The sequence below is a fragment of the Choloepus didactylus genome, chromosome 5 (assembly GCF_015220235.1).
Source record: "Choloepus didactylus isolate mChoDid1 chromosome 5, mChoDid1.pri, whole genome shotgun sequence".
Lineage (NCBI taxonomy): Eukaryota > Metazoa > Chordata > Mammalia > Pilosa > Megalonychidae > Choloepus > Choloepus didactylus.
Genome location: NC_051311.1, coordinates 13,356,147 through 13,367,019, shown reverse-complemented (window position 1 = coordinate 13,367,019; position 10,873 = coordinate 13,356,147).

Sequence of the window (10,873 nt, the reverse complement as noted above, 5' to 3'; positions counted from 1 at the left end):
CTATTGGAAAAAAATGTTTGGAAACCATGTATCTGACAGAAGACTGATATCTTGCATATATAAAGAAATCCTACAACTCAATGACGATAGTACAGACAGCCCAATTATAAAATGGTCAAAAGATATGAAAAGACAGTTCTCTGAAGAGGAAATACAAATGGCCAAGAAATACATGAAAAAATTTTGAGCTTCACTAGCTATTAGAGAGATGCAAATTAAGACCACAATGAGATACCATCTCACACCAATTAGAATGGCTGCCATTAAACAAACAGGAAACTACAAATGCTGGAGGGGATGTGGAGAAATTGGAACTCTTATTCATTGTTGGTGGGACTGTATAATGGTTCGGCCACTCTGGAAGTCAGTCTGGCAGTTCCTTAGAAAACTAGATATAGAGTTACCCTTCCATTCAGCGATTGCACTTCTTGGTATATACCCAGAAGATCGGAAAGCAGTGACACAAACAGATATCTGTACGCCAGTGTTCATAGCAGCATTATTCACAATTGCCAAGAGATGGAAACAACCCAAATGTCCTTCAACCAATGAGTGGATAAATAAAATGTGGTATACACACACAATGGAATACTATGCAGCAGTAAGAAGGAATGATGTCGTGAAACATATGACAACATGGATGAACCTTGAAGACATAATGCTGAGTGAAATAAACCAGGCACAAAAAGAGAAATATTATATTCTACCACTAATGTGAACTTTGAAAGATGTAAAATAAATGGTTTATAATGTAGAATGTAGGGGAACTAGAGATAGAAAGCAATTAAGGAAGGGAGAACGATAATCCAATAAGAACAGATAAGCTATTGTGGGTAAATTTAATGTTCTGGGAATGCCCAGGAATGACTATGGTCTGTTAATTTCTGATACATATAGTAGGAACAAGTTCACAGAATTGTTGCTATATTAGGTTATTTTCTTGGGGTAGAGTAGGATCATGTTGGAAGTAGTTATCTTAGGTTAGTTGTCTTTTCCTTACTCCCTTGTTATGGCCTGTTTAAAATGTTCTTTTATTGTATGTTTTTTTTAATTTTTAAGTTTTTTTTATTTTTTATACAGTTGATTTTTTTTTAAGAAAAGTTAATTTAAAAAAAAACAAAAAAAGGAAAAAAATATGCAGAGCCCCCTTGAGGAGCTAGTGGAGAATGCAGGGGTATTGGCCTGCCCCACCTCAATGGTTGCTAATGTGCTCACAGACATAGGGGACTGGTGGTTTGATGGGTTGAGACTTCTACCACAGGACTTGCCCTTGGGAAGACTTTTGCAGCAAAGGAGAGGCTAGGCCTCCATATAATTGTGCCTAAGAGCCTCCTCCTGAATGCCTCTTTGTTGCTCAGATGTGGCCCTCTCTCTCTAGCTAAGCCAACTTGGCAGGTGAAATCACCGCCCTCCCCCCTATGTGGGATCAGACACCCAGGGGAGTGAATTTCCCTGGCAACGTGGAATATGACTCCCAGGGAGGAATGTAGACCCGGCATCATGGGTTGGAGAACATCTTCTTGACCAAAAGGGGGATGTGAAAGGAAATGAAATAAGCTTCAGTGGCAGAGAGATTCCAAAAGGAGCCAAGAGGTCACTCTGGTGGGCACTCTTACACACAATTTAGACAACCCTTTTTAGGTTCTAAAGAATTGGGGTAGCTGGTGGTGGATACCTGAAACTATCAAACTACAACCCAGACCCATGAATCTCGAAGACAGTTGTATAAAAATGTAGCTTATGAGGGGTGACAATGTGATTGGGAAAGCCATAAGGACCACACTCCTCTTTGTCTAGTTTATGGATGGATGAGTAGAAAAATGGGAGAAGGGAAGAAAACAAACAAACAAACAAACAAACAAAGGCACCCAGTGTTCTTTTTTACGTTAATTGCTCTTTTTCACTTTAATTATTATTCTTGTTATTTGTGTGTGTGTGGTAATGAAGGTGTCAGGGATTGATTTTGGTGATGAATGCACAACTATGTAATGGTACTGTGAGCAATCAAATGTACGATTTGTTTTGTATGACTGCGTGGTATGTGAATATATCTCAATAAAATGAATTTAAAAAAAATAGTAGACTAGTGACATATTGTAGAGGATCTTGTCTTCCATTCCATGGAGTTTTTAGTTTATGTGGGAAGTAACGTGGAGCCATCAAAAATCCTTAAGAGGACAATTGTATAACTATGCAGATTGCATAGTGTGTCTGTGTGACTGAAAACTTGTGACTTGCACTCCCTTTGTCCAGTATATGGATAGATGAGTGGAAAAATGGGGACAAAAATTAGATGAAGAATAAAGTGGGATGGAGGGGATGGAAAGATTTAGGTGTTCTTTTTTGCTTTTATTTTTATTTTGGAGTAAGGAAAATGTTCAAAAATTGATTCTGGTAATGATCGCACAACTCTATGATGGTGCTGTGAATAACTGATTTTACACTGTGGGTGACTGCAGGGTGTGTGAATATATCTCAATTAAACTGTATTAAAAAAGTGAATGAACAATGGGGGGAGTAGGGGAATGGGATGTTTTGGATATTCTTGTTTATTTTAATTTTCATTTTATTTTTTGGAGTAATGAAAATGTTCAAAGTTTGACTGTGGTGATGAAAGCACAACTACATGACAATATTGTGAACACCTGATGGTATACTTAGAATGATTGTATGTTATGTGATTATATCTCAATAAAATTACATGAAAAAAAAGAAGAAAGACTTCAAATCAGAGACCTAGCCTCAAAACTAGAAGAACTAGAAAAGGAAGAGCAAACTAAACCCAAAGTAAGCAGAAGAAAGGACATAACAAAGGTTAGAGCAAAGATAAATGACAGAGAGAATAAAAAGCAATAGAGAAAAACAAACAAACAAACAAAAACCAAAGGTTGGTTCTTTGAGAAGATCAGTAAATTTGGCAAACCTTTAGATAGACTGACAAGGAAAAAAGAGAGGATACAAACAACGTAAATTAGAAATGAAAAGGGGGACAGTGCTACCAGCCCTGCTGAAATAAAAAGGACTATAAGGAAATGCTATAAATAACTGTCTGCCAATAAATTAGATAACCTAGATGAAATGGACAAATTCTTAGAAACAAACAAACTACTTACATTTACTCAAGAAAAAAATAGAAGCTCTCAACAAACCAATTACTTAAAGAGACTGAATCAATAATCAAATGCTTCCCAAAAAGAATATTCCAGGACCAGATGGCTTCACAAGGGAATTTTATCAAACATTCCAAGAAGACTTAACTCCAATTCTGCTCAAACTCCTCCAAAAAAAATTGAAGAGGTGGTAACACTCCCTAATCTTTCTACAAGGCCAACATCACCCTCATACCAAAGCCAGATACCACAGGAAAAGAAAATTACAGACCAATATCTCTTATAGATACAGGTGCAAAATTCCTCAGCAAAATGCTAGCAAACCAAATCCAACAGCATATTGAAAGTTTTATACAGCATAATCAAGTGGGATTTATGCCAGGTAGGCAACAGTGGTTCAACATAAGAAAATCTATTAATGTAATATACCACATGAACATAACGAAAGGAAAAACGTAAGATCATCTCTGTTGACTCAGAAAAGTCGTTTGTCAAGATCTAGCACTGCTTTATGATAAAAACACTTAGAATGGTAGGAATAGAAGGAAACTTCAACATGACAAAGGGCATATATAAAAAGCTCACAGCTAACATCCTACTTTCCCTCTAAGATCAGGAACAAGACATGGATACCTACCATCACCACTGTTATTCAGCATTGTGCTGGAAGTTCTTGCCAGAGCAATTAGGCAAGAAAAAGAATAAAAGGCATCCAAATTGGAAAAGAAGTATAACTTTCTCTATTTGCAGATGACATGATCCTATATACAGAAAATGCTGAAAAATCCACAACAAAGCCCCTAAAGCTAATAAAGAATTCAGGAAAGTGGTAGGGTACAAGATCAACCCAAAAGTCAGCAATGTTTCTATACACAAGCAGGGAACAATTGGAAGAAGAAATCAAGAATTCCATACACATAGCAACTAAAAGAATCCAATATCTAGGAATAAATCTAGCCACTGAAATATATATCCAAATATGGTTAAAGGGGGAAATGTTAGGCTGTATATATGATAACAGAATAAAAATTTAATTTAAAAAATCCATGGAGCAACATTACACAAACAGTGAACCCTAGACTATAGTTAATAGTACAATTATAAAAATGTGCTTTTTAATTGTAACAAATGTTCCACACCAATGCAACATGTTAAGGATAGGGTGGTATATAGGAATCCTGTATTTTATGCATGCTTGTTCTGTAAACCCACAGTTTCTCTAATAAAGGGAAAAAAAATGCAACCCAATCATTCTCTGGGCCACAACCTACTAATCTGTAAAAGAATGTATTGTACTACAACATTTCTAGACTTTCCTTCTGTTTAAAAAAAAAATCTCATTTTGACCATTTTTATAATTTGTTTATAAATAGTTTGTCTTTAATTTGTAAACTTCAGGAATCCAGAGTTGTTGTCACGACTTTTCTGAACCTAAATTATGCATTCGCCAGACCATTCATTTCTCAACAGAAGAACCGGCCAGCCTTGGGAATGAAGATAAACGTTAGCTGGAATTTTAAACACATGCTTACAAATGACTGCAAACGTCAGATTCAGCAAATAATGATAGCAAGGGATTCAAGACCCCTAGAAGTATCCCCATAAGTTTTCATCCTACTCTGTGGCAGCAACGTACTCAGGATTCCAGCAGAAGTGGGGCCCCTCGGTTAGGGGGAGTGCTCGAGGTCAGAGGTGGCTGGGTCAGCACCTTACGCCCCTGTTGCCTGCCTTTGCATTGACAAACATTTTGCCAAGGACAGAAGCCAGCAGCTGCAAGCCTGCCTAGGTTACTGATTTTCCTTATACTGGGAGTGCACAGTTGGATTAAATGATGGAAAAAGTCATGCCACAGAGACATTTTCCTTTCAAGAAGTTAAGAAGAGTTCAGCCACCGTGCAAGTTCTTTCTGCATTTATCTTGGACTAAAAAAAAATCTGGAAATGGCTATAATATGACCTGCTGGTATCTGAGCATAAAAATGGGTAAATTTGCAAAAGTGTGGGCAAAAACAAAAAAATTCTACCAATATGTGGGCACTTGGGAAAAAAGTAGCAAACATAGGTGTGGGAGACTGAACATTCACACACACAAACACACACACACACACACACACACACACATAGATTCTCCCAGGACTAGAGCAGAAATAACTGAAGGAATTATCAGGGTGCCACAAAGTTTAATAAATTGATGTTTTTTTGGAGTAATGTAGGTTATTCTACTGAACAGTGCCAATGGATTTGGAGTATTGGGAACAAATGTCAAAGAGTGGAAATAAAACCAATAAAGAAGACTCGGAGCAAGATTAGTGTGGGATCAAAGAAAACATTAATATCGACGTCACATCCATCCACCTGCCACAATGCACCTGGCAGGAAAGCCATCTAACTTGAGCTTTGCAAGCTCAAGTAGCAGTTCTTAATATTTTGGGAGCCCCAGGTCCCTCTGAGAATTTGGTGAAGTTTAAAGAGCCTGTCCCCAGAAAAATGCACATGAATGCCCCCACTTTGCACATAGAGGCAAGAGTTCTCCAGATTTCTGGAAGCCTTGGGTGAAGAACCCCCTACTATAATCAGAAAATATCCCCCAAAATGAAATTTTATGCTGAATGGCCTCACATTTCTTCATCAAAATAACTACCAAACTGGTCTGATGCTTCTTCCAAAACTTCATTTCCTGCATGCTGATAATGATAATAGTCACTGTAGGGACCCCTGCTGCTGCTGATGGTAACCAACCCACGCTGAGCTGTCGGTATGTGCCAGGCGCTATTCCACTAACAGTTTAAGCAAATTATCCCAGTAGAGCCTCCCTACTGAAGAAAATACTACTATTGCCCCATTTTACAGACAAGACAATCTTCGGATCCTGGTCATCTGACTCTCGAGTCTCATTCTTAACCTGCCTTCTCCAGCTTCCAGTTACTCCTATTCAGGGAAATGTTTCTCTCCCACACATCACAATGGAAACTATAAAATTAAAGAAACCCACATAATAAAGAACAAACAGTCTAAAAATAATGTAAAGAAAAGTATGTCCTTTCTCCTTATTTTTGTAGAGGAAGCAGGTTGGGTGGTAGCCATAGAGTGCTCTTCATTCCCAGCAGTGAGCTGCTGCCCATCAAACTCAGAGACTGGAATCCAAAAAGCTCTGGAGAAGGGCATGGTGGTGACAAGGCCAGACATGGAGCTCTATGGGTGTCATACGGCACATGGAGAAACTGGACCTGTAAGATCACTTTCAAGATATCTGGAGGGCAAAGGCCAGTTCTTCACTGTGACATAGCTGGGATCTCTTCTGTGTTTGGGTTTTTAAAATAAGCTTGAATGGCAGTTGTAGCATTGTGCCAGCCTCAAATAGTGGAGGTGGTAGTAGAGTAGTTGCAGTGGGGTGGGTCAGTGGTTATGTCAGAAAGCTGAGGTTTGGTTTCCTTCAAATCCAGTTATGACTTCTGATCCCTTTCCCAGCAAATATGTCGGTGGTCCATCACTGTGCCTGATTTTTGCTGACTTCCCATCTTTATTTGCTCCGATGCTTTTCAAGTTCCCGTCTCTGGTTTTCTCACCTCATGGGGATTCTGAAACGTTCTTCTGCAGTGTTAGTCTTGACGGTGTCATGTTAGCAATACCAGGGAACACGGCCAGCCCACTCCTGCCCAGACACAGAAGCTCTGAGAGCCCTAGAGTTGCAATATCCGTGGGCATCCCTAAACTCGAGGCGTGTGCAGCAGACCCTGCACTTCCAGTGGGCAGTCTCAGACTTAGCCGCATCAGCCCTCCATGCACTAGAGTGGCTGCTCCATTGATCAAAACAGTATGAGAAATCTGATGTCTAGGAGATTATTTCTTTATAATTAAGCAGAGTCTTTTTTATTTTAAACAGATTTGAAACCAAACCTTATTCAGAGCTCTGATATTCAATCCCCTGCAAAAAGTAGAGCTAGTCTGGTTGCTCTAAGGGGGTGCAAGTGGCCCTGGGGGCCTGAGACCTCCCGCCGGTGGCTTCTGAAGCACCTCCATGGAGTTTTGTCTCCAAGGAACACATTTGAAATCTGTGAAAGTGGCATTGCTGGTTGAGGATGGTTCCACTAACATCGTAATTCCCTTGGAAAAGGTTACACATAGAGTCAACACCAGTGACTAAATCCCAATCGTGAATTCATTTGTCAAGTTGGGTAGCTGCCACCAAGGAAAATGAGCTATCCATAGGCCTCTCTACCTCATTATGGTCACCTGGGCAGCATGTCAAAATGCAGATTCCTAGTCTCCCCCTCCCCCATTCTGATTCAGGAGATCCACGGGGGTGGGGGGTGGGGGCTCAGAACACTTCGTTTTAACAACTTCAGATGGTTCCCAGGCTGGCGGTGAGGATCACACTTTGAAAGGCCACTGAGGCCAACATCCCCATCACAGAGACAACCAACACCATGTTTAACTTGCTTAATGCTTCTGCGCTGGTCTCAGCTTTGTGGCTGGTTGCTCCCTAAAGGAAAGTGTCTAAATTTAGCAGCTCAAATCTTTATTCTTGCACTGTTTGCCTTAGGGTGGATCGTGTGACCCCGTCTTACTTTACATGGCTCCCAGATATACACACACAGGTGGATTGAGAATTACATCCATATATTCCTTTCATCTTATTGCAATATGTGGCAGTGCAGGAATTAGAGGATATCACCAGTGTGGTCCATTTTATAAAAAATTAAGTAGTCAATGTGTTAAATTTTATAAAAATTAGGCCATTAAATAACAGACCTTGGAATTCCTTATTATGAGACGAGGGATTAACTTTTAAAATCTTTTATGCCACACAGGTATTTGCTGGGTTTCTCATCGGCAAAGTAGTTTAAAGGGTTGTCAGGCTTTGAAATTAGATCATTTTTATTTTACAATAAGCAGGTGTTTCAATTTTGCTCACCTTTTCTGTTAACACAAACAGCTATTAGTAGTGTGCTAACTAAATGATTTTTTAACTTTTTGCTTTGGAATAATTTTAGATTTTACAGAAAAGTTGCACAGATAGTATAGAGAGGCCCAGCTTCTTTAAAGTTCACACCTTACATAGCACATTTGTCAGAAGTAAGAAATTAATATTGGTCCCAATATATTAACAAAACTACAGACTTTATTTGAACATCACCAGTTTGCCTAATATTGTCCTTTTTTCATTCCAGGATCCAGGATACTGTATTGTATCTAGTCATCACATCTCCTGAAATAGTCTACTTCAGTCTATAACAATTTCCCAATTTGTTTTCCATGACCTTGACACTTCTGAAGAGTTCTTGTCTGGCATTTTGTAGGAAGTCTGATGTTCCTCCTTTGGGGTTGGTCTGTTTTCTCATGATTAGACAGGGGTCATGGACTCTTGGGAAAAACACTGCAGAAGTAAAAGGGCTTTTTTGTCAGACCATTTCGGGGGGATATAGCTTGACTTATGAATACTGATGAAGTTAACCTTAGCCATTTGGCTGAGGCTGTGTTTGCAGATTTCTCCAGTATAAAATTTCCATTTTCCCCTTTCCACACTCTATTTTTTGGAAACTAATCACTAAGTCCATCCTATACTCAAAGGAGGAGAGTTAAGCCCCACTTCCTGGAGGGTATTATCCATAGATTATATATAATTCTTCTGTAAGTGAGACTTGTCCCTTCTCCCCATGTATTTATTTATTTAAACATTTCTTTATATAAGCATGTACTCATAAATATTTATTTCATTGTCTGGGTTACAATCCGATACCACAGTTATTTATTTTGTTGCTTAAATTGTTCTAGCTGCGGCCACTGGGAGTTCTTTCATTTGGCTCCTGTGTCCCTTTGAGATGTTTCCGTCATCGTTTTTTGATCTTTTTTTAAAAGCTTCCTTATTTTCCAGCTCCGAGAAGAGTCATCTTGTACTTTCCCTGCCCCTTTCCTAAAATCAGCCCTTTCTCCAAGGAATCCTGGTTCCTTTGATTGGAGAACGGTGTTGGAAATCAAGACTGGGCGCTGTGTGTACCCACGGCTGTGGGGTGTCATTGTTTCCAGGGTCTCTAGGCAGGCAGAGATAACAAACAAATGGTTGTGCACTGACACCTGTATACACACATCTATAGTCACCTCTGTATCTGTCTGCCTGATACTGACATTGATATTATTATCAATTCATATTGATATCTCCAATCCAGCACCACAGAATTCAGGCTACGCTTCCCTTTGGCTTAATTGTAATCTCTTCCTCTGACAGGGAGAAATCAGACAATGAGATCTATAAAAATATAGTATCAAATTCAAGAAGGAAGGTGCAGAAAGTGTGAGAAGAAAAATAAATGTTTGCATATTTAAAATTTTAATTTTTATTGAAAAATTAAATATTTACAGATTTACAGATTAAATAGAGGAACATTTGCATATTTACTTGTATATACGAGACATATCTCCGGGAAGACGGGAACATATAGTCCTATCATTGTTGTTTATGGGGAAGGCAACTGGGTGCCTGATAGAGTCGGGAGGAGAATTTTTTGCTAACGTTTTTATACTTTTGGAATTTTAAGATTTGATGTTAAAATTCCCATCTCATATCTGCATACTTTTAAAATCTTGGAAATAATTTTTCAACCTGTTTCAAAATGTTCTAGAACAGAATATTGGTAGGTTTTGAAGCCATTTATTAAAACTATAAAGCTACAATAACTTCCAATTAGACTGCAAGAACAGAGATTGATACCAGGAAAAATAAAATTTTATTAAGTAAATTTCAACAAAAACTTTGCCCAATTGGGAGATGGAATTTAAGAAAAGCATGTATGATTAGTTATGTACAACAAACAATAAATTTTTTTCTTAGATCTAGATAGCTGAATGGGAAATAATTTTCAGATGTGCCATTAAATCTGAGCCTAGAAATAATGGAACTTGGAACAAGCCCTTTGATTATTGATTCACAAAAATGTTAAACCAAAGTTTTAAAAAATAATGAATCTTATGCAATCATATTGATCTCACTAAAAATATTTTACTACTAATTAGTGAATTAGAGCTCAGAAATTTTATGCTCTCATTAAATGTTATTTTCCTCTCTATCTCATCTTCTCAAATTTTGGTTTTATATATGTTTATAATTTACATAATATATTAGGACAGAAGGACATGCGTATGGTTTATAATTTAATATTCTCTTACTGGGGTTGGATCTTCAACCTGTTTAATTGATGGGATTTGTGATAAAGCCTGGAGAACTCTTCTGCTTCAGAGAAGAGCCTCTCGCTTGACTGAGTTGGGCAGGGAGGGGAACTGTGGAGGGGAGGAAGAAAAGAGAGAGGTCAGAAGGCTTGGAAGTAGTGACCATGTGCCTCAGAATCCACAAGTGCGGGGTGTTATGACCTCAAGTCCCAGGAAGCAGGATTCTAGAATCTCTGGGCAGCTGGAAACAAAGGAGTTAAAAATTCTTCTTTCTCTGAGGCTCTAAAGAAAAGTTATTGGGTAAGGAAGGGATCACTTGTGCCTGGTGAAGAATCAGAAATGGCTTCAACAAGGGATGCAGGACGCTCAGCCGAGCTGCCAACCAGTTGCTGAGTAAGGAGAATAGGATTTCTTTCTCAGAATCACCTGAAAAATCAGCTCCTTAGGGCAGACGACAGGAACCTGCCTTTTTATAAGACCTAATGCACTCTGACATAGTCACCCAGGCCCCCAAACCAGAGAAGGCTGTTCCTGGGGAGGCCGTAGAACATGTGCTGGGGGCAATGGGATCTGTTTGTCTCTTACGTTTTGTGTTGGTTT